Raw genomic sequence first — 24,705 nt, 5'->3', positions numbered from 1 at the left:
GCTATCACCCCTTCTAGCCCAACACTTGAAACTGAAGTTCCTTCAATGATGATGGACCCGACAGTACCATCTCGACCTATTTTCAGTGGGGTTTATGGCATAATTGCAGACATGCTCCGTGCAGGTCTTCAGGGTTTAAGAGAGCTGCCTCTCATTGAGTTGGGCGAGGCACTAGCCAAACTCAGGGAATTTGCTGGTGCGACCACTATTTTTTGAAACGAGCCAAAATTCCTCTCTCATTTTGATGCTAGTTTAAATGAGTTGGAGAGCTGGACCCTGGAGAGGTTGCATCATGAGGCAGAAGACAGCAAGGTAGCTTCCTTGGAGGCGTCGATCTCACGTCGTTGTGAGGAAATAGATTCTTGCGCAGAGAAGAAGGCCACTATGGTTTCCCATCAACTCGCTCTCAAGATGGAAGGGAGGGCTTGCTTTAGTAGGATGATAGGCATAAGGGTGGAGATGCGAAGGCTAAGGAGCGAATTTGATGATCTTGAGAGGGAGATGTTTCAGAGGAAGGCCTTGGATGCTTCTTTGGTTGAGGATCTATCAAAGCTCATTTGCACCATCGAGTCAGAAAGTGCCTCCATGCAACAGGAGACTCAATTGGTGGTTGAACTGAAGGGGTGTATTCCGCATGTTGAGGCTTCTTTTGCGGCATCCAGAGCGGAGATCAATAAGATCATTGACCATTTTTTAGAATGTACTTTCTTTGCTTTTTCTTTCTTTATGCGCCGACACTGCAAGTTCGTCATATCTCTTGGTCTCAGGCACAAACTCCTTTAGATGCTTTGAAGCGATACACATGACCTCCAGTTGGCTCTACCAAGGGATCCTGCTTCTGAGAGCAAGAAAGCTGTCATTTCTCGAACTGCTCCCCTCCCATAAAATCAGGGAAGCGCATGACTTGTGGCTGATTACCGGATTGAATTGTCTCTGTAGTGGGATGAGGAGCATCTTCCTTGTTATAGGCAACTGGAGTTTCGGGTACCTTCTGTGGCGGTTGGCGTGCCAATTCTGCTCTTAAGAGCACAATAGGGACATGCAAAACTTTTTGATGGTCCGGTGTGTAGGTGACCTTTGGAGCCGAGAGTTCTGTCCCCATAACTTCATCAGTCTTAAGAGTGACCTCTGGTTCACTTTCTTGCAAAGGTTGTTATGAATTGGAACCAGAGGGGGAAGCCTCATCTTTAGGGTGAAGATAGAGCCTCCTCAGTGATAGTGAAGGGGATGTTGAGATGAATGGGAGTCAGAGGGAGGATTTTCCCTTGTCTCTCCTCTTCTTTGAACATATTCACCAGCATTAGCCCACTGTCCTCAACATCTTCAAGAGGCGAAGGTTCTGTCTTCCTCACAGACTTGAGATCATTTGGCTTTTGGTGTGGCACTAAACCTGGGAAGTAATACTTAGCATCAACATAGTGAATTTCGGCTACAGGAAACGGTCTTTTATCAGCATAGACCATATACTGTCTCCCATCTCGACTATACTTGAAGCGCTAGTGCAATGTCGATGGAACCAGCCCTTGGTCATGGAGCCACGGGTGGCTGAGAAGGATGTTGTAGGAGGTCAGTGTTGATTACATGAAACTGAGCGTAACATTTAGTTCACCGATCTTGAGACGAAGGCGGATTGTGCCAGCCAGCTTCTCTCTTGACTAGTTGGACCCCTGGACTGTGATATGGGTCGGAGTGAGATCCTCAGACCCTAATCCCAATCGAGTGAGGATCCTCCTTGAGATAAGGTTGACTGCTGTCCATCCAACATTAATTCGGTTGATAGGACATGCATGTAATTCACTAGTCACGAAGAGAGGGCGATTGTGAAATCTTTCTCCTAATTGCAAATCGTCCTCTAAAAAGGTGACCGTCATGCATCCATTCAAGATTGCTAGATTGATCTCAATAGGTTCTACCTCGTACACCTCTGGATTGGAAAGAGCCTGAACTAGAGCCCTATGATAATCCCTTAAGAGCATGAGGGCATCATAGATGCTAAGAAGGGCTAGAAGTTTCCTCAAGTGCTCTATCACATCATCCTTCACCTTTTCCTCATCAGCCTTTTGTACTCCTGGTCCTGCCACTGGTTTGGGTGATATAGGAGGTTGGGGAGTAGGTTTAAGTGGAAGAAGTTTGGGCAACTGACTGGCTTGGTTGCATAGCCGGCTTGGTTTGGGTGACAGGGATGAGATTTAGTGAAGTGGATATTTGTGGCTGAGGCTTAGGAGGTGACTGGGTATGTGAGACCAGAGACGTCCCAGGGAATTGGAGGATGGGTAGATTGTCTGAGGTATTTGGGCGAGGAAGGAGCCCAGGGAGTTTAAGGATGGGTAAGTTGTTTGGGTGAGAGAGAAGTGGAGGACTAGGAGACTTTAGAATGCTTGACTTCTGAGGTTGAGGTTGTAGAATTTTCCCCGACCTCAGGCTCATTTGCCCCATGCTGGGTGATGCTTCTAAGATTTTCACCATGTGACAGACTTCCTGAGAGTAGAAGCTTTGTCCTCTTGATTCTCTCAGTCTATATTCGAAGTCGGGTTCAGGGGGACACTGGGGTTTCTTTGGTTTTGACTTCTTGCGCTTTTTAGAAGAAGATGGCTCTGATTGGGCTCGAGCTGCCAAGGCATCAGCAATTGTTAAGAATCCAGCCACCTCTGCTAGCATCTTTTTCAGTTGCCTTCAGTGCGTCCTGCTTATATTGGTTCCTTTGAGTTCTGTGTCTGGACATTTCAAGATTGTACTTGCCGGAGACATAGAAGAGGAAGGGGAAGAAGAAGAAGAAGGGTAAGCAGGTGAGGGACTTTTAAGGACATTCCCCTCATCAGACCGGTCTAGGTAGCTTTTACGTCATCACCAAGGTTGGACATGTGCCGGGTCTTTTAGGTCTTTCCCCTGTTTAGACCATTGGGGGGTGCTTTTAATGTCGTCACCCTCATTGGACGTGCCCCGAGCAGGAAATGGTCTAAGGATGTCCTCTTGGGGAGGTGAAGGAGTAGGACAAATTACGCCGGGGATGAAGTCCTGTAAAGTCGGCAAGGGAGGAAGAGGCCTGAGAAACTCTTGATCAACTGGTAGTTGAGGAGGCTTGTTTCTTCGACGAGCAGCTCTTGGCGCCCGTCTCCTCTTGGGTACCTTTGGAGGTGCTTGGTTCGTCTTGCTGAGTTTGTGAACAACCCTAGCTAACGAATTGCCTCTCGCTTTAAGGACTTGATTCTGCTCCTCCCGTGATAGACTCTCCATGAGTGGGAAGTCAAGGGTTCAATAGGATTTGAATCATCATTACCCAGGACTTGTCTCTGGAGGCCTTCCCGCATCGGTGAAGTAGTGACTTGAGGATCTCCTTCTGGAATGTTATAAGCTTCTTGCATCTCTATATTTTCTTAGCGATTATGTCGTGAAAACTGGAGCACTCTCTCAGGTCGTGGCCCCATATCTGATGGTACGGGCACCAATGGTTCTCAGTCCTCTGAGCAAGGCGTCGGGGCTTCCTTTCCAGTTTTGGTGTGATGAGGCCTACAAAAGCATTATGATGAAAAAGGCGCGAAGGAGATCGGGCGCTTCATCTTCCTCGTGGATTTCCACTATGTGGGAAGCTTCTTCTACCCCGAATGCCTTCTTTAGCTCTTCGAGTTTTATCTGACCCTTCTGGATCAGAGCCTCGATGATATCTTTGAGCGTGTAGTATTCTTCCGTGGGATGCTTGATCCTTCGATGGTAAACACAGTAATTCGCATGAATTTCAAGTCCATCTTGATAAGGGAATTTACTCTCAGGCTGTTCAATCATGTTCTGCTCTATTACAACCATAGTAGTGTAGGGACCCATTCTTTTTCAAAAGGGTAAACCTTATTCCTATGACTGACTTAATAATCATCTTGATTAAGGTTCGTAGGTGGAGGTACCCGGTTGTATGATTGCTGCTGCTTGCCACCTTGAGGCATTGCCTTTGTTGTGCCTACCCCTTTGGAGAGGTCCAAAGTTTGAAAGGCAGCCTTCTTTGGATCATTTACAGTGACAACTGCACTGATTACTCCTTTTGGCTGATTGCCCCGGGGGTTGGTTCGAGAACTGCCATTGCCCCGGTTATTTCCCGAGCTTGATGATTATTGTCGTGACCCGCTATGGTGGTGTGACAAACTTTTTATGCTCACTGACTTAGGATCAGCTATGACATGGAGGTCGGATTGGAGACCTCAACATGTAGAGCGATCTTAGGTCGCATGTTTCACATGCAAGTCTGGACTACTTCCTTCTCAGGAATGGGATTAGGATGACGAGCGGCTAAATCTCTCCACCTTGCTATGAACTGGTCCATAGGTTCGTCAGGTTCCTGGGTCAGGGTGAGAAGCTCTATGGTTTGGACTTCTCTCTCGACCTCGTAGAAGCGTTGGTGGAATAGTTTCTCCATTTCCTCCCAAGTATGCACTGAATTTAGGGGAAGCCGAGCATACCATTGAAAGGCAAGGCCATCAAGATTTTCAACGAGCTGACGGAGGACGAGTCTCCCATCAGCTACTATCTCTCGACATGCCGCTTGAAAGTGGGCGATATGTTGGTGCGGGGATATCGTACCATTGAAAATGGGGAAATTTCCTTCTTGTAGTCCATGGGAAATGAAACTTGATCAATGTAAGACGGGTATGGCTTTTGGTAAAGCGTTGCACCCTGTATACCCAGGATTTTCCTGTTCTTCAGGCTGTGCGTCACCACAGCATCGATGTCTGCCTGTGAGACGAGGTGAGGGATAGAATTGTCTTGTGAAGCAGGAGGAGGAGGTTGCCTTGGAGCTACATCATCCGTGTGATGGGAGTCGGCCTCATGGTTAGCCGAGTGTCGTGCAATTTTCATGTGATCATCTTCTCCATCATTGCGTGCACCATGTCTTCGAACATGTTCATGTGCTCTTCATGAGAGTCGTCAGGTTCTTTTACCACCATCATGTTGACTATTTTTCTAGGGAGGTTAGCTTTAGGTGCAGTTGAAGGCTTCCAAGGTTGTCGGGTTAAACGCGACAGATCGGTCATGGGAGTGGCATGGAAGGTTACCAAGTCTCTCCAGCGGGTGATGAACCTGTCAACCGGCTGATCTGAGTTCTGCATCAAAAGTGAGGAACTCGATGGTTTCCACGTTCCTTTGGACCTCGTAGAAGCGTTGGTAGAACAACTACTCCATTTCTTGCCATGTGTGCACTGAGTTTGGTGGCAGCCGAGCATACCACTAGAAGGCCGGCCCTTCGAGAGTCTCAACAAACTGCAAAGGAGAAGTCATCCGTTAGTCGCCGTCTCTCGGTAGCCTGCTTGGAAGTGGGTAGTTTGATGGTGAGGGGACGTAATACCATTGAACAGGGGGAGTTTCCCTTTTTGGTAGTTCGGGGTAAACGACACCTGGTCAATGTATGAAGGGTACAGATTTTGGTAGAGCGGCGCCACTTGCAAGCCTGGGACCTTGTTCTTGAGGCTATGGGCCACCATAACATCTATGTCCATTTGGGAGACCCCTCGAGAGGTGAAACTGTCTTGGGAGGCAGGCGGGGGCGTTTTCCTGGGCACTGTGTCCTCAGTGGTCGGGGAGTCGGTCGAAGAGGGGGACCTAGAGGCCTTTAGAAGCTCCATCTTTTCGAGGATGGCTTGCATCATTTTATTCGAACTTGTTCATCTGCTCCTCCTGAGCGTCGTCCGGGTCATTGATTACCATAACACTGATTGTCTCTTATAGAGGATCAGGGCCAGGTGGCATAGTGAACTGCCGTGGCTGGCGAGTCCTGGGTGGAAAGTTAGTCTAGAGGGGCTCAGCCTGTCCCGACTGGATTCGAGCCTTGTATGTCGATCTTGTGAGGACCAATTCTTGACAGTCTTGAGACTCTGGCTTCTAGGTGGTGATCACCGAATAGTACTCCTAGACTTGCTTAGGCCCCAGAGTTTGAAGAGGGAAGAAGGGATTACAAGGCAAGAGGTCATTAGGGGTGGTGACTTGGACTGCCTTGGAGGATTTTTTGGTCAAGATCTGTAGACCTGTTTTCTGCTTAATCTTGAGGCGAATGTGGACCTCCTTCCATAATCGAGCCTGGGACCTGGACTGCCCTGTCTTCTTCGAACATGCGAGGGCCATGTCTATGAGCTGAAGCAGGGAGTGGGGCCCAAGGATGGAGGGTAGCTTGGGTTCTTACTTTGGAGGCTGGAGCCCTCTGTCTGACATCAGGCCATTGCCCTGAGTTCCTTTGTGGGGCTCGGGTACACGGCTCACCAAAGGCTGGCTCAAGATGGTATTCTTAGGGAAGACTTGTGAGTATCAGGGCTTGAGGTGCTTGCTTGGCGTTGGAAGAGCGGCAGGCGAAGGAGCTGGTTCATGACTTCGCCTGAGTCTGGATCTGAGAGGGACCTGCAAAGGTGGTGCGTGTGCACCTTTGGGGTTAGCTGTCGGGGTGACTTGAGGGTCGACCCGGGCTCGATAAATGGGTTCGACCTGAAGAGGCCGAGACCCATGAGCTTGTGTCTGCGAGGGGCGAGGCAGAAGCCCATCTCTCACAGGGTGGAGCTGTGTGTGTTGGGAAGGAAGACGGAGCGGTCGACCCTCCTGTGCTTGAGGTGGCATAGAGCTAGCGCTACCTCGAGCTGCGGAAAGGGAATGCATGGCACATGTAGGGTTCAGCCCGAGGAGGCCTAGCCCTGGATGCGAGCTCAAGGCAATGTGAGGATTGCCCCGAGGTGTGGCTCGAGTGGATAGACCACAAGACTTTGAGTGTGTGCGAGGGGTGAAGACCTCAGAACCTTCGCCTCTGTGTACCGACCCTCAGGTGTGGGGGCTCGGAGGGGTGAAGGAGCACAGGGGGTTACCTTGTGGCGAACCTCAGTAGCGACGATAGTTCGTTTGCCTTTCACATGGATGGACAAGGCGGCAATCTAGCGTACCTCAACAGTATGACTAGCAGGAGATTTGCCAGTAGCAGGGTGTACGGCAGCATAAGTGCTATCCATGCAAGGGACCTTAGTGGAGAGTCCACCAAGGCAAGAAAGCAAGGAGGGAGGGACCTTTAAGTCCCTTCTCACACAAATCCAGATGAGAACCTAGAAGCCGGGCCGTGAGTCCTGACTCAGAAGGAGAGTAGGGAAGGAGGCTTGAGCAGCTCGCTTCCCTGGGACAGCCACGAGTGCGGGGATAAGGAAGTCCCTGCCCCGGATGAATGGGTTGAACAACTTAGGGGCCATAGAAAATAATGTAGAAGGTAAAGAAGGAAACTGGTCAAACAAGAGTGAATCGACTAAGGGGTAGTAAGCCCCCAGTGGAGTCGCTAAGCTGGTTAAGTGTCACGATCTCGCCCTCCGGATCTAGGTGATCTAGTGGCACGTGTCTTAGGTTTCTGGTGAACCCAAGATTTGAGATCACTCTCTCGAAACCTTGCTCGAGGGAAAGGGCAGGTATGCCAACCAATAAGAGAGGAATTTTTGGTGCTTCGGGGCTTACTCAGGCTGGCTCGTATGGGCGCCCTCTTAGATCACAAAGAAAGCCCTCCATTGCTTGTGCTGGGTTGGAATCGTCTTCCTTGACTTGCAATCCTGTTGTTAATTTGTAAGACAAGTGGGTTGAAGGGACCCATCCTTGTCTTAGAGCGATGCACGTTCATATGAGAAGGCGATGAAGTGCAAGGTTCGATGAAAAGTATAAAAGAGAAAAGAGCTTGATGGAGGGGCGAGACTAGCATGATGACTAGAAGTTACTGACTCGGAGTGGTAGCAAGACGAGCATGGTTCACAAGACCAGCACGACGACAATACTACTCGAAACCGAGGTCGACGTTGCGGTGTTACGCTAGGTCTACCCTTAGTCAAGTGGGAAGAGAAAGGGATGAAGAGAAAAGAGCATGACGACAAAGAGAGGAGAAATCCATACATCAACTGGCATCGCCGTTAGCAACATGAGGAGATAACACATCCCTTGCGAATGATGCTAACTCCTAATGGGGCGCACAATGATAGTTTCTCCTAGGTCGCACGGTGATAGGCATTGGATGCAGGGAGAACGACGATTAGCACCGGACGTGGGGAGGAAGCTCGTGGACGACGATTGGTGCTACCAGAACCTCTAGCGAGCGGTGACCCCTGCAGACGGCAACAAACCTCACTATCTAAGTTCTTCACCGAGATGTCAAAGCTACGCCTGTGGGTGGCAATGGGCAGCGCCATCTACATACCTCACTAAAAGAAAGAGAGAGACGAATAGAAGGGGAAGGAGACTCGTTCATGGCGCTGCTATCGCTATGCCCGACTTGTGAGACCAAGGGAGAGGCATGCATGACATTGCCAATGCCGTGTAAGACCTCTGTGAGGAACTCAGATGAAGAAGAGGGAGAAGAGAGGGGAGAAGTGAGAGAAGAAGAAAAGAAAAAGTAGAGAGAGAAGGTTTACCTCAAACCTAGGGGTACTAGTCAAAATTTTCCCTCACCTCACTCTCTTTCTCAAACATGACACAGTGGCAAGAAAGAGAAACTGTATTGAGTAAAAACTCTCTCTTGTGTGTGTGTTTTTCCTTTTTTTTTTGTGCATACAGTGATGGTATATATATATAGAAGTGTGCCCCAAACATGGGTGGATGATCAAAAGTATCCCTAATTGCTGGAAATTAGCTTAAATTGAATTAAAACAAATTAAAAATAAGGTGCAAAATGATAGATTTGCCCCTTCCTAATCAGTTTTGGAATTTCAGAACAGTCCATGTATTGCCCTAAAACTTCTGTGATTTTGCATGGCTGATCCGGGGTCGTTCAGATGCCCGATTGATCCTAAGATGATTGTTTTATTGTAGGGCTTGGCATGACGATCGATTTGATCCAACTTCGAGCCATGGATCGTGTAAAAACACGATCATGTGACTTGAAATTTGAATGGATCTTGAAACTTTGAATTGATAGTGTATTCGTTCCTTGATGTTTTGCTATATTTTCTTCGTTGAATTACACTGAGCATGCCATTACAATCGTAGGGAACAAACGCAGCTCGATTCTGTGCCCGAATAAAGATTTTTGTAACTTTGGAATTTTGGCCAACAGAATTTGCAGTCTGTTCGTCGGCTTCGTGTGAAGAATTTAACTATTCATCATGTACGGGGTTTGAGTCAGAGATGGTCCGAGACCTTACCTCCGTAATGGAATTGGTCTCGCATCGATCGGGCTCGCGAGCAGCTTGATTTGACTGCTCGAGGTAGGCACGCTGCTGCTGAATTTCTTACACTTTCTTCACGGATCCGCAACTTCTCTCTAGCTTTTCTTCGCGCTCTGGTTTCTTCACAGGGCGTGCCACATATCGAATCGCTCGTCTTGATACTACGAACATGCTCACCAAATTTGAGCACAATCCGACTTGAGACGAGTGAGATATGAGCGTCGAAATTCATTGTTTGTGACTGTCCCTTCAATGGTGTAGTGTTGCAGTGTGGCCGCATGGGAATAGTTTGCGGCTTCTCATGCTTCACTCTTTTGCCTATAACTACTTCCTTGATTGTCTGTTTGAGCTAAACTTTGGCCCCTGGGGGTTTTCAACAGTGTCGGATCCAATGGTGGTGGTCCCACAAACGTTTGAGAGGCTGAAATGTAGCTCTAGTTATAGAAGTCCGTTTCAGGGTGCTAAAGGCGGATTCTGCTGGAACTATTCCTCAGTCTGCACTGCCTTAGATATGTCGGAATGCGATGAAACTTGGCAAGAGGCTTTTTAGAGACCTCATGAGGTAGATTCTAGGGCTATTATGAGATTGTCGAAATTTCCACTACTTGCTAGGCCTTTATTGAGAGGGGGCCCCATGTTGATGAAAAATACCTTCCAACAGTATGTTCTAGATGGTAGTTTTGCCACATAGCTATCTTTGATATTGAATCTATATAATTTTTGTTGGGCCTTTGGTGCCTTAGTCTCTCTTGTAATATTTTGGATCTATCTTATGAAATTTTTAGACTTGAATTGTCCAGTATTTTTGTGGGTTGTGTGCTTGTTAGTTTGGTTTTTATTTCATGGTTGGCTTTGATTTCCATATTTTCAAAGCATTGAGCACACTCTCAATTAGTGGCATTGGCTACCTGTAGTCACGGTCCCACACCCTATTACCCTCCAGCTAGAACGGTAGGGGGTAGGGGGAGGGGATGTGACAAATTATGGTATCAGAACAGCCATGATATGATTCTTAGCCTAGAGAGTCTTTGAAGAGTCTTTAGGGTGTTGGATAAGCTAGTAACTGGGTGTTCTTGTTTTAGGTCAAATGTCGAGGACTCGTGTCTACAATTCGAACTCAAGTGATAGGAACACGGAGGCTTTCCGAAAATTCTTTAGGATGCTCGGGGCCATGACTCAAGTTATGAAGGATTGTATGCCGGCCCCAACTACCCCTACCCAGACCAAGTTGACAGTGGGAGATTTAGGAGACTCGTACTTCCTGCATTCTTGGGACATGGAGGAGTAAAACAGGCTGAAAGATGGAGGAGGCAAGTAGAGAAGTTCTTTGAGGTTCTGCCATGCTCGGATGAGAAAAACGTTAGATTGGGGACCTTTATTCTAGAAGGAGATGCCGAGCATTGGTGGAGTTCGGTGAAACAGTCCTAATTTGAGACAGGGACTGCAGCCACTTGGGAGAACTTCCTAGTGGTATTTAATGAGAAGTATTTCCTTGATTCTATCCAAGAGAGGAAAGAAGTTGAGTTTATTGAGCTGCAACAAGGAAGACTGTCTGTACAACAGTATGCAGTCGAGTTTACAGAGCTCTCTCGGTATGTTCTCCATATCATTAACATAGAGGCATGTAAGGCGAGCAAGTTTGAAAGGGGCCTCAGACCAGATATTCGAGGGAGAGTAATGTCAGTCAATCTTAAGGTGTTCTCCCCATTGGTGGACTTAGCTATGAAGATTGAGAACGATTGTGAGCAGTTTCTGTTGAGGAAGGAAGGGAGAGTAAGGTTCGCACCATCTGGAAATTTTGGGAGGACGGACTCACTAAGGCAACATGAAGGCCCATAAGACTTTTTTGGGCGATGTGAGGGAGAATCAGCGCCCGACATGCTCATATTACGGGCTGAACGACCACTCTTCAACTGAATACTTCAAGAGGCTAGGAGCTTGTTATGGATGTGGTAAGCATTGCCACCTAATCAAGAACTACGCTGTCACGAAGCTCGAGAATAGACCGAAGACTCAGGTTTGGGTGTTTGCAGTTACAGAGCAGGAAGCGAACACTTCTACCTCAGTGATCCGAGGTACGCTCTTTGTTTGTGATAGAGATGCTAGAATTATGATAGACCATAGTTCCTCTCATTCTTTTATTGTACCTCATTTTGCATGTCATATAAATGTTGAACCTTCCCTCCTTGCCTGTACTTTAGTAGTGTACACATCTAAGGGGGATTATATGAAAACTGATATGGCGTATAAATATTGTAGGGTTTTGCTTGAGGGGTGTGTCCTGGCCATAGACTTGATACTTTTAGATATTCAAGACTTTGATGTTATTTTGGGCATGGATTGGTTGTACACACACCATGCCACTGTTGACTGTTATGATAAGACTGTGACCTTTAGACCCCCTACCCAACCTAAACTCTGCTTTGTTGATATTAAGGATGCTCCCCCTTTACATTTTATTTAGGCCCTTTAGGCTTATTGTCTTCTGGCTAAAAGATGTGTTGGATATTTAGCCTATGTGGTAGAGAATCGGGATGGCCATTCCAAGTTAGAAGAGATACCAGTGGTAATATCTTGAGGTTTTTCCCGATGAGCAGTCCTCTTTACCTCTAGTAAGGAAGATAGAGTTTGAGATAGATGTGGTCCCTAGTGCTACTCCCTTCTCTAAAGCCCCATATGGGATGGCCCCAGCAAAATTGAAGGAGCTGAAAGAGCAATTGTAGGAGTTGTTAGAGAAGGAATTCATTCGACATAGTGTGTCTCCACCAATCCTATTTGTGAAGAAGAAGGATGGGTCCATAAGGCTTTGCATCGAGTATAAGCACTTGAATCAAGTAACAGTTAAAAACAAGTACCCTCTACCTAGGATTGATGACCTCTTTAACCAACTTCAAGGGGCTCAAGTGTTTTCTATTGATCTCCGAACGAGTTATCATCAATTACGTGTCAAGGAGGGAGATGTTCCCAAGACCGTGTTCAGAACCCGATATGGACACTATGAGTTTTTAGTGATGTCGTTCGATTTGACGAATGCCCCGGTTGTTTTCATGGACTTGATGAATAGGATTTTCAGACCCTTTTTAGACAATTTTGTTGTGGTCTTTATTGATGATATTCTAATGTATTCAAAGAGCTAAGAGGAGCATGAGCAGCACCTGAGAGTAGTCCTTCAGACTCTTAGGTAAGAAACGTTGTATGCTAAGTTGAGCAAGAGTGATTTTTGGCTTCCTAGTGTGGCCTTTCTTGGGCACATTATTTCTAAGGAGGGGGTCGCGGTTGACCCTTATAAGATTGAAGTTGTATTCAAGTGGGCAAGATCGACCAATGTGACTGAGGTCCGTAGTTTACTGGGGATAGCTGGATATTATAGGTGCTTTGTAAAAGGATTTTCTAAGATAACGCTTCCTCTAACTCGGCTAACCTAGAAGGATGTGAAGTTTGTGTGGTCAGATGATTGTGAGAAGAGCTTCCAGGAACTAAAGAAGAGGCTGACTACAGCTTTGATATTGACCTCACTCGAAGGAAATGAGGACTTTGTAGTTTACACCGATGCTTCTCACAAAGGGCTCAGATGTGTACTTATGCAGCGAGGGAAGGTCAATGCATATGCCTCCAGACAGTTGAAGTCGTATGAGCAGAATTATTCGACCCATGATTTGGAGTTAGCGGCTATAGTATTTGCCTTGAAAATCTGGAGACACTACCTCTATGAAGCCCAAGTACTTGTTTTCCTAAAAGGAGTTGTTTACGGATCATAAGAGCCTCAAGTACTTGTTTTCCCAAAAGGAGTTGAATATGAGGCAAACGAGATGGATGAACTTGTTGAACAATTATGATTGTACTATCCAATATCACCTGGGAAAGACTAATGTAGTAGCAGATGCTCTGAGCATGAAGCTCGTGGTATCGATGTCTCATTCAATGGTTCGAGAGATGAAGTTGCTAGAGGATGTAGTGGGTTGGCATCTAGCTCTACCCCTTAGTGACAGGGTAGGTATGACCGCTAGTATAAGGGTAGAACCCCAATTGTTTCAGCAAATCTGGTTGGCTCAAACGACGGATCCCCAGCTAATGAAAATTGTGGAAGAGATAAAGCTAGGAAAGAGAGACGACTTCCCTATGAGGAGTGATGTCTTGCTGAGATTCAGAGATCGGGTCTGTGTCCTGAATGATGAAAGTGTGAAGAAAGCTATCTTGGAAGAGGCACACCACTCTCGCTATACCACACGTCCCGGGAGTACTAAGTTTTGTCAAGACCTGAAGAAAACTTTCTAGTGGAATGACATGAAAAGGGAAGTAGCATTGTTTGTCTCTAAGTGCTTGACATGCCAGCAAGTGAAAGCTGAGCATCAGAAACCCGTCGGGTTGTTACAGTCCTGACCTACCTGTGTCGGAATGGAAATGGGAGCATATTTCTATGGATTTTGTCTCTGGTTTGCCTAGCTCGAGTTCAGGGTATGATAGTATGTGGGTCATTGTGGACCAGCTGACCAAAGCTGCCCACTTCCTGTCGATCCCCACAACCTACACTTTGGATGGACTGGCCCAGTTGTACATTAAGGAGATAGTGAGGTTACATGGTATACCAGTCAGCATCGTGTCTGACAGGGACATTAGATTTACCTCTAGATTTTGGGTTAGTCTGAAGTCAACCTTGGAGACGACACTTACTTTCAGCACTGCTTTTCACCCCCAGATTGATGGACAATCAGAGAGAACCATCTAGACTTTCGAAGACATGCTAAGAGCTTGTGTCAATGATTTTAGGGGAAGCTGGGATGATCATTTACCCTAATTGAGTTTGCTTATAACGATAGCTTCTAAGCTAGTATTCAGATGGCGCCTTTTGAAGCTCTTTATGAAAGGAGTGCAGGTCACCTATTTGTTGGGACGCGATTGGTGAAAGAAAGGCTTTAGAGCCAGAAATTGTCCAAGTAACCATAGAAAAGATTGCTTTGATTCGAGAAAGGCTCAGGACAACTCAAAGTCAACAGAAGAGTTATACTGATAACCGAAGAAGAGACTTTGAATTTGAGGTGAGTGATCGGGTTTTCTTGAAGGTGTCGCCAACAAAGGGAATCATGAGATTTCACAAGAAAGGGAAGTCGAGCATCCGTTTTATCAGACCTTTTGCTTCTGGAGAGAATTGAAGGTGTGCATATCGACTTGCCCTACCGCCCGAATTGGTAAACATCCACAATGTCTTCAATGTGACTTTGTTGAGGAACTATCAGCCTGACGCATCCCATGTTCTGAGGTATGAACCTATACCGATAAGAGAAACCTGCTCTTCATTGAGCAGCCAGTTCAGATATTGGATAGAAGGGTGCAGGTATTGCTTAATAAGGAGATTCCCCTAGTCCGTGTTTTGTGGCAATACCATTCACGTGAAGAGTCAACTTGAGAATGGGGAGATGAGATCCGGGATAAGTACCCCCATTTGTTTGATTAGCAGATGTATGATTTTGAGAACAAAATACTTTTTAAGGGGGGGATGATGTAAGGATCCGAACTTTTTCGGTGTATTGTAGTGCCTCGGCGAGTCATCAGCATAAGAAAGCTGGCGTGTGAACACTTGTGAGAGCACTGACAGATCAGTGTGCGGTTAAGCACGAGCAGGAGATTGCGTGCAGGTGGATATGCATTAAAGCACACGCGGGCGGGTGTGTGTGCACGCAGTAGGGCGCGAGTGAATAAGTGTGATGTTGAGCACAGCAGGCGTGTGATGATGTGTGGATGGGTTGTGCGCTGGGGTACACGGATGGCTATTTCACTTTTGTGTGCAGGTGGATTGGAGCGTCGTTGAGCGTAGATGGTTATGGCGTGTTGGCAAGCGCAGATGGATATGGACATGTGTTGTGAGCGCCGCCTGATGAGTTCGTTGCTAAGAGAGTGGGCGTTTGTGTGCACCGTTGAGCGCGAGTGGTGTATAGTAGTCCAAGGGGAACTTGTTCTCTCTCATGTTTGCATGTTCTCTCTCTCCATGCTTGTGTGCCATACGGCACAAGCATGCTTCAGCCCATAATGATGATGTTCCCCATGCTTGCTCCCACTCTCTCCTTTTGCATGCCACTTGTCAATTAGATGCTTCCATCTCATCATGATGTACCCCATGCTTGCCCTTATCTCTCTCCTCATGCATGCCCTCTTGGATGGCATGTGGCAATAGCATGCTGCCACCACCCAAGCTTACTTATATCCCCTTCTCACCCATCCATTTGTTTTGCTCTCTCGCTCTACTCACTACCCTCTCTCACCCACGTTCTCCTCTTCTTATCTTAAGAGTTTGAGCTTTGAGACCTTTCCCAGCCTTTAGCCTTAGAGCTTGAACCCATCCTTTGGAGCTAGGCATTTGAAGTGAAATTTGTGTGGAGCACTTTGGAGTTTTATTTAGTACTGTAAGTGGATCTGGTTTCCATATTTTCGTGCTTTAGATTGATGCAGATTTGTTTAGCTTATCAAAGTATGAGATTTAAGTACGAGTATGGGTGTGAAAATGGGTGTGGCTGCATGTTATCGAAATCCCATTATAGTGTGCTTTGTTTTCTAGAACTGTGGCTCCGGTTTGAGAAACTGTTTAAGTATCCTATATATCTCTTTAGAACATAAAAATTTGTTCAAAAGTAGCTCATTGAGTCTATTTTATCATAGAAAAGACCTCTTGGTAATATCCTTTTTGGTTTGAAAGTTATTTACCATTTTTTGAAGCATGTCAGATTTGTGAAATGAAATTCCAAGGATTTTACATATTTTCATGTGAAGCTTTTCACTGATCAAAATATATCCTAATTAGCTCAAACTACTTTTAAATGAAAGATAAACGAGTCTATTTCAAAAATGGTTTGGGAATCATGATAGAATTCATTGTAGTTTGAATGTTATGCCCAATTTCCATGAGGATGTCACACTGAGTTTTCTGCTGTAAAAATATATACTTTCTAGAATTGTTATGTGTATTGTGTGGAACTGTTTACTGATTAAAATATATCAAAATGCGCTCAAAATACTAAATAAAATATAAATGAATATATTTTGAAAATAATTTTGGAATCATGATTAAATTCCCTGTGGCTTGAAAGTTATGCATATTTTTCTCTAAGTATATCATCCTGGATTTTCTGCTATGTAAACAGGAATTTTGTTCAAGAACATCAAATAGTTTGGCAAAATTCAACCCAAAATTTGGGGTTACCCCCTTCATAAAAGTTGTGTTTTTATGAGCCTAGATTGTTATAAAAGTGGTCTCAGGTCTAAGTGATATTTTTATCTCATGATATTCCTTTGTAAGTGGACCATGTTTATCGTGAAAAACTAGAAAAATAATCGGAAGATGTCCTTTGAGCTATGAGCTGGATGATACGTAGTATGCCTTGGACAATCATATGAACCTGACTCTACTATGATATGAGTGCATGAGAGCATGCTTTGTTATGAAATGAAGGCATGATAATGAGGCATACTATGTTATGATATGAATGCATGTAGTAAGACATGCTCAACTATGATATGAATGCATGATAATGAGATATACTTTGTTATGATATGAATTCATATAGTAAGACATGCTCAACTATGATATGAATACATGATAATGGGATATACCCTGTTATGATATAAATGCATGCAGTAAGACATACTCAGCTAGGATATGAATGCATGATAATGAGATATACTATGTTATGATATGAATGCATGTAGTAAGACATGCTCAGCTATGATATGAATGCATGATAATGAGATATACTCTGTTATGATATGAATGCATGTAGTAAGATATGCTATGTTAACTTATAAATGCATGTAGTAAGACATGCTCTGTTATGATATGTGTACATGAACGCAAGCTCTGTGATGATAAGAAATGTGTGAAGCACTATACAATGGGTCATCCATTGGTAGTGTAATATGATATATTAAGAACGTGATATGAGGCACTATGTAACGAGTCATCTGTTGGTAGTGTGATGTGATATGTGATAAGACCTGTGTGGTCAGTGTGTAAGCATGGACTTGCTGCACGATGAGATGTGATGTGTGAGCATGGACTTGCCACATGATGAGATATGATATGTGAGCATGGACTTGCCACATGATGAGATCTTTCCCTGACTCTCGATGATAGGAAGGGAGCTATGATGTGATATGGATTTGGGAAGGTCGTGCCCCCCAAGATATATATGAGCACTATCTATTGGGAACCCTTTGGTAGTGTAGTGCTCACTAGCGGAGATGCAAAGAGAGGGCAGTGTCTTGCAATGCCAAGAGCTTATCAAAAGACCCAAAGCGCACTGGGACTGGGTATGTGTGTGAAGGCATTACGAAATGGGTCATCCATTTGTCATTGTCTTTCCTCTTGAGTGATGATAGAAGTCTTAAAAAATGGGCTTGACTTGGCCTGATGGATAGGGCTTCTACTTCGGGAGTAAGCGAATTAGGGAGTGAGTTAGTTAGTAATTGTTGATGCTTACTTTAATATGTTGATTTGCAATGATTTGTATGGTTGAATGATTTGATTGACCTTTGGTTCATATCATATATGATTGATCTGATATGTGATTGTTTCACTATGAATCATGCATGGCACATTGATAGATATGATTATGACACGACTCATGGTTTAAAAGAATAACATAGCACCTTGAGCATTGTTGTGAGATGATATCCATAGGAAGGAAAGCATGGCATCGTGATCTACTTACTGGGTTTTATAGCTCATCCTTTTAACTTTCATCTATGTAGAGTGATAGCCGTGGGTTGTGGACGGGCAGTTTAGTGATCACGGTTGGCAGTTGGAGTCCCGTACTTCTTGCGAAGGCTTCTCTTTATTTGTTTGTTCTAGGTGGTAGTTTGGCCATATAGTTGTCTTTGATATTGAAGCTACGTAATTGTTGTTGGGCCTTTGGTGCCTTGGACTCTCTTGTAATATTTTGGATCTATCTTAAGAAATTTTGAAACTTGAATTGTCCAGTATTTTTGTAGGTTGTGTGCTTGTTAGTTTGGTTTTTACTTCGTGGTTGGCTTTGATTTCCATCTTTTCAAAGCGTTGAGCGCACTCCCACCTGAGTGGCATTCGCTACCTGTAGTCGCAGTCCCGCACCCTATTGCCGTCCGACAAGAATGGTATGGGGTAAGGGGCGGGGATGTGACACCTACACATTGCTGTAAACCCTGTTTTCTATGAGCGCACCAAGCACATAGAAATTGAATGCCATGTCATCCATGAGAAGCTACAACAAGGATTGATTCGACCCATGAAGATTTCGTCAAGCCAACAACTTGCAGACATATTTACAAAATCTCTTTGTTGTGATTCCTTTCAATTTCTAAAATCCAAGTTGGGCGTTTGCAAGCTACATGCTCCAACTTGAGGGGGAGTCTTCCATACTTGTATTTAGGAATCTGTTCGTAGCAATATACCATATTTGTAGCCGTAATCTCATGAATATGTTCATAGCAATATTAGGCATTAATGTATAGCCCAAGTTTAGCTCCTTAATTATAGTAGCAATTCTAGTGCATGTTGTATATATGTTGACCTTCTCTCAATAGAAAAGTAGAACCTTGTCCTCATTCTATACCTAATTATGCGGCTTAATACTATTCGTTGGGGATGGATGAATTAGGGTTTTTATTTTCTTTTACTAATTTTTTTTGTTAATTTTAACGATTTGGTGTAGCTGATTCAGATTGATTTAATTGTTTGTCGAAAATGATCTTTTTGTGTTGGGTTTCATAGAATTGATGTGATTCATGAGTGCATTCATGAATTTGAGGTGATATATTCCTCTTTTGTCTTTCCAATTTTTGTTGCATACCAATTAATTTGAACTTTTAGTCCTTGTGAGATAGGATCCTTTTATGGTGGGTCATATGAATTGTTCTGATTTATAAGTGGTTGAATGAATTGGAATGGGGTGAATATGTTGATGCCATGATTAATGTCTGTTTATTTTGTGGCTTAGTTGATTTTGGGTTGTTAGTATCCTCATTATTCCCTTGTTTTTCTATTATTGTTGCAGTTAAAATCAATTTGAGTTTTGCTCTCAGAGGTTGGGCCACTTGTATCAGGCTACAATTTTCTTGTAACTGTGGTGGCTGAACCAATGCGAGTTTCACGGTGATACAATTTTCCTATTACTATTGTAGCTGAACCAATGCGAGTTTTACTATGATTGGTTAGTGGACATCATTAAAATTTATTCTTCTTTGGATCAGAAATGCTTGAATTCCCTAAAAGGTATGTGGGCCGTATGGTTTTTAAATGTCAGAATACTCGATGCTTTGTTTATATTTCATTTAACAAGAAAAAGAGAGTGACGTGTTTTTGGGCTGGTGTTTTTCTTTCACTTGCAAAATTTACATGGTTTCTTCCTATAATTGGGTGCTCTTCCTCTTTCTCAAGTTTCCTCCCTCTTTCTCAAGTTTCCAATTGTGCTGAATTGGAAGGACTTCAATGAAGCAGTTCACTGCTTGATTGCTCATTGAAGATGTTATGGCATACAGTAGCAGATGATGATGCTTTTTCGGGGATAAGTGGACTTCAAATTGTTGGTGATGCATTTCCCAGGATGGGAGATTAAAGCATGTGGATCATCCATAGAGCCTGATTGTAATTTTGTAAAAAAAATATGAAATATTTGTGTCATGTTTTCTTTATTTGCTATTGCTATTCTAGGCAGGTTGATTTGAGTTCTAAGTAGATTTTTCTCCTTGTTATTGTCAATTCAAATTGTTGTTTGTCGATGTTCCCTGTATTGTAGGTGATGTGTGGATTGATACTGGATCGCTCTCTCTCTCCATGTTCTTGGTATCTGAGTCAAATATAGGATACAACCATTTTGGTTTAATTTATTCAAGGGTGCACTTTATTTGTTGTATTCACAAGCTTTCAAAGGAGCACCAAAGTTTTCTAATTGAAATATTATTTTAAAACAATGGCCATATTTCGAAATCCGGACCTTAAATCAAGACCTAAAACCATAGAATGAAAAGTTTAGAGAGTGAAGCCCAAAAGTTTAGAGAGTGAATGACGAGACTTACCACTCTCTTGAGAAAAATAATGGCTGTACTTCCAAATCCAGCCCAAGACTAGAAAAAGTGGACTAACCGTCTCATTTGCCCTCCCTAAATGTGATGGGTAAGGAGGGGTAGGCAGCCAAGATAGGGCCAAAGCTCAAATCTCACAATAAGAGCTAATCTACCGTCCAATAAAATAGACGGTGGATATATTGGACTCCATTTTAAATTTGAAACCGGGAAACCAGGAAGAGAGAATAAAAGGCAAAAATGAAAAAGAAGAGAATAACAGAGAAAAAGGAATCAATTACAACTGGCTTTCGCTGCTCATCTTCCATTTATGCATCTCTCCAGAAGCTGCTCTCTCCTATGAAAAATAGAGGTAGAGGTAAAAATCAAAAAAATTAGAGAGAAAAAGTTGAAAGAGAGAATACTGAGGGAGGAGCATGAGAAAAGAGAGAAGGTTGAGAGTGGGTAGAGAGAAGGTTGAGAGTGGGTAGAGAGAAGATTGAGGGAAGAAGGTTGGAGAGGGTAGAGAGAGAAGATTGAGGGAAGGGAGAGAGAGAAGTACGACAAGCTGTAAATTTTTTTTTTTGTCAGTTTTTTCAAGACGTGATGGGTAATCGGGACGCCCGGTTTTCTTTTTAGGCGACGTGCAAAATCACTACCGTCCGAGTTAATGAACGGCGAAAGTTGTTGCAGTTCAAGTTCATCATTTAGGGTGGCGGCTCTATGTAAACGTTTCCCTTTTATTTATGGGTGCAGTTTGTATAGAGCCTAGGCTCTAAACAATCAAATTGGAACCTACTTTCAAATAGTGTTGAGAAATGTGGTTCAAATATTGAAAATCTTTGTGATAGCCTTAACATATATTTTCAATTTTATTTATAAATTTTAAATATTAAAAAATAGTATAGATCGACAGATCTATGAAAACTTGAAAATTGACTGTCAAAATATGTGTTACAAAATATACTATTTTCAAAAAAACAATTTCTCATGTCCATGCATCTTGATGTTGAGATGATCAATTTGAGGATATCTGGGCATCAAAACAACCTCTTCTAGTGAAAACTTTGAGGTAGGCTCTAATTTGATTGTTTAGAGCCTCGACTCTATATAAGCTTTTCCCTTCTTTATTATTATTTAGTGATTATTTATAAAGAGACTATTTACCTTTTGAATAAGAGGTCGTAACTATTCTCATGCATTAGATGTCAAATTGGATGCTTGGGGTGATTCATGGAGTTGAGAATTTCTTTTGTACTCATGTTAAAAAAAAAAAAATTGTGTTGTGTCAATGGCATTATTTTTTTTTTAGTTGGGTTTGTATAGAGTCGAGGCTCTAAACAATTAAAGTAAAGCACACCTTCAAATCGTGTAAAAAAATATGGTTTCAATACTAAAAATCTTTGTGATAGCCTTAAAATATATTTTCATCTTTAATTATAAAATTTCAAGCTTAAAAAATAGTACGGATAAAACAGATCTATGAAAACTTGAAAATCTTGAAAATTGACGATCCAAAAATGCATTACAAGATGCATTATTTCTAAAACTTACAATCCATGTTTCTCCCATGTCCATACATCTTGAGGCCAAGATAATCAATTTGAGGATATTTAGGCATCAAAACAACCTCTTCTAATGAAACTTTTGATGCACGCGCTAATTTGATGGTTTATAGGTTCGTACTTCTATAAACTTTTTTCTTTTTTTGGAGGATAAGTAATAAATGACATTCTTGTAACACCCAGTTTGAAATTTAAAAAACAAGAATGATTGTGACCTCTTTATACAAAAGGTAAATGGTCTCTTTGTAGACAATCTTTATTATTTATTGTTAATAAAAACAGGCAAGGGACTTCTTCTCCACAATTTACACAAAATAGAAAAGTATGGTTTGCATAAGGTTGTAACTTTAAACAATCAAAGTACGTTGCATCTTAACCTTTGTCATGATATACAATTTTAGTGTAAGGAATTCTTAGGATGATGCAAAAATCTATTTTTATTTTTTATATAAAATTTTAAACTCTAAAAGTGGTACATATCAAGCAAATCTATAAATGCATGAAAACTTTTAAAATAGACAATCTAGATAATATGTTACATGATATAATACTTCTAGGTCTTGAAATCTCTTTTTTCCTCCATTTCAATACATCTCGATGTCGAGATGATCAACTACATGTCATTCCAACATCAAAACAAACTGTTTTGAAGGATTTTAGAGATGCATCTTAATTCTACATTTAAAGGTGTCAACTTTATATAAACTGTATCCAAAAAATAAAGGACATTGTTTCCATGAGTCTTAGAACTCATACATACATATGCGTCCCGCTATCAAAATTTATTTTTGAGATGGATTTTGGATCTAATCTTTTAGCATATATATGATCTCTAACATGGAGGTCATGAATATATACACAAACAAATTTCTAGAAACCAAAAATGATATTTTTTGAAGAAAATCTATTGATCACTGATTTCTATTTTTTTCTAAGAGGGACCACTAGCTAACATCCATAAGATGGGTGTCCAATGCTTTGGGGGACGCAAATGTAGTTATCCCTCCTCCCCCGACAGGTAAATAACTTTTTCCAAAAAGAAAAACAATCCCAAGTACACAACCTTTATGAATTTTTTGAATGATTTATGTTTAGGAGACCTCTAACCATATCTTTGCTAAAGGGCTTTCTCAAATAATCAAAGCAAAAGTTTTCAAGACGAAGGTGCCATAACCAATACTAATCATGCACGATGGTTATATGGTGTGGTAACTCTCGTTAAGCAATTTCAGAGGGAAAATGCAATTCTTTGTATCGGAAAACGTTCTAATATTTAAGTAACCTTCGTATCTGTAAGATCACATACCCCATATTTGGATAAGCAAACTTAAATAGACAGCATGCTAAAGCAGGCATAAATATACACGAGTAATATAAATATGCTATATTGAGGCTTCAATGACTCAGTACAACACGTGTTAGGAGTTGCGAGTTGGTTCAAGCAGAAAACTCAAAAAGAGTAAGAGATAGGCCCTAAAAGATATGGTTAGAAGTAGTGAGAAAAGATATGGCATCACTGAGAGTATGATCCTTAATAGAGCAGAATGACAGACTATGATTCATATAGAGGACCCAAATAAATAAGAAAATTCTTTGATGATGATGATGGTTAAGGCTTTAATAAAATTCGACTTCTCGCCTAGCATGTTTGATGATAAATTGATTTATTGTCTTAGGCTAGCAAAATGTTGCCCCACGGATGCGTGGTAAAAATTCCCCGAAGTAGCCCGTATCCCATATATTCAATCGTTGAATTGTGTGACTCTTAAGGTATGAGATAGGAAAAAGTTTACATAAAGTTTTAAAATGTTGAACTAAGGTGAACTTCAAAAATCTATTATAAAAGGTTATTTTGATGTTAGAAAACCCTCTATTTGATCATCTCAACATCGAGATGTGTGAATATGAAAAGAAAAAAGATTCCAAGTCTTAAAACTAGTTTATCTCGCAATACATTTTCTAGACTGTCGCTTTTCAAGATTTTCAAGTGTTTATAGAACTACTTGATTTGAACCATTTTGGAGTTTAAGATTTCATACTTAGAGATGAAAATAGATTCTCAAGCAAAATTTGTTATATATTTTAAATTTAAGATAAAATTTGGAGGTATACCTTAATTTGATTGTTTAAGGTTGCAACCTTGAACAAACCACATCCTATGAGATAATATTTGAACATTTTTCTTCAAATACTAATCCGATCAATTTTTCTTTTCTTTTTCCTTTTGGTATGGAAAAGGAGATGATCTGCAGTGGTAAAACGTTTTTGGATGTTGGTTAATCCCCTTCTTCTTTTTGTTGGGTAGGTAAGCAATAAAGATTCAAACCGGGACATTGTGTTGCTATGGTTATTCTCTTACTGCAACAAAATAAGCGAGGCCTTTGTGATGTGAGAGTGATAGAGAGTAGGGAGAGGTGTAGAGAGAGATAGAGAGTAGAGAGAGGTGTTTGTGCGCCCTTGTGACTAATGCATTCGAAAGTGTGATGTATGATTGTAATTCCACATCAATGAGGTGGAGAAGTTGAGTGCGGCATAGGGCCGATAAAAGCAGACAGCAACCACTTGTCAAAGTATGCCTTTCTCGGCCTTTTTGACTAAGATCAAGCGCAGTATCTATTTTTATCAGTTTAATATTTGATACGTGGTCCATAAGATCACATGACATTAAATTAACTTTTAGTGGGGAAGGGGCCACCACACTAGCTTGCTAGTGGGCCCTTGAGCGTTGCACACTCTTACCGAATAAACTCCAAATTTCTTTTGTCATCTCTATTTTGTTCCCATGTCTCTGTTTTTCTCCGCCCTCCTCTCTCTCTCTTCTTTCTCTCTCAAATGACGTTGAACCCCCTTGCATTTTTTAGAGAATTGAGTTTATGTGGCTTTTGAAAGTTTTACGAGTGATTGTAAAAAAATATTTGATACATGCACATAAATTCAGTGGGAGTGTGGTTTTCCGTGGACCATAC

The 24,705-nt window shown here is 42.5% G+C and overlaps 1 long non-coding RNA gene and 1 pseudogene across 1 annotated transcript; both read left to right on the top strand.

Moving 5' to 3' along the window:
* Positions 1–19,168: 19,168 nt before the first annotated feature.
* On the top strand, positions 19,169–19,993 carry LOC148779487 (uncharacterized). Its single transcript, XR_016046448.1, has 2 exons — positions 19,169–19,386; positions 19,653–19,993. It is a non-coding gene; the product is annotated as an uncharacterized LOC148779487 (long non-coding RNA).
* Positions 19,994–24,311: 4,318 nt separating this feature from the next.
* On the top strand, positions 24,312–24,475 carry LOC148779486 (U2 spliceosomal RNA; annotated as a pseudogene).
* Positions 24,476–24,705: the final 230 nt, after the last annotated feature.

Source organism: Amborella trichopoda, chromosome 12, assembly GCF_054954075.1.
Source record: "Amborella trichopoda isolate Santa Cruz 75 chromosome 12, AtrichopodaSantaCruz75HAP2 v2.0, whole genome shotgun sequence".
Taxonomy (NCBI): Eukaryota; Viridiplantae; Streptophyta; class Magnoliopsida; order Amborellales; family Amborellaceae; genus Amborella; species Amborella trichopoda.
This window is presented reverse-complemented; position numbering and strand designations above follow the sequence as displayed.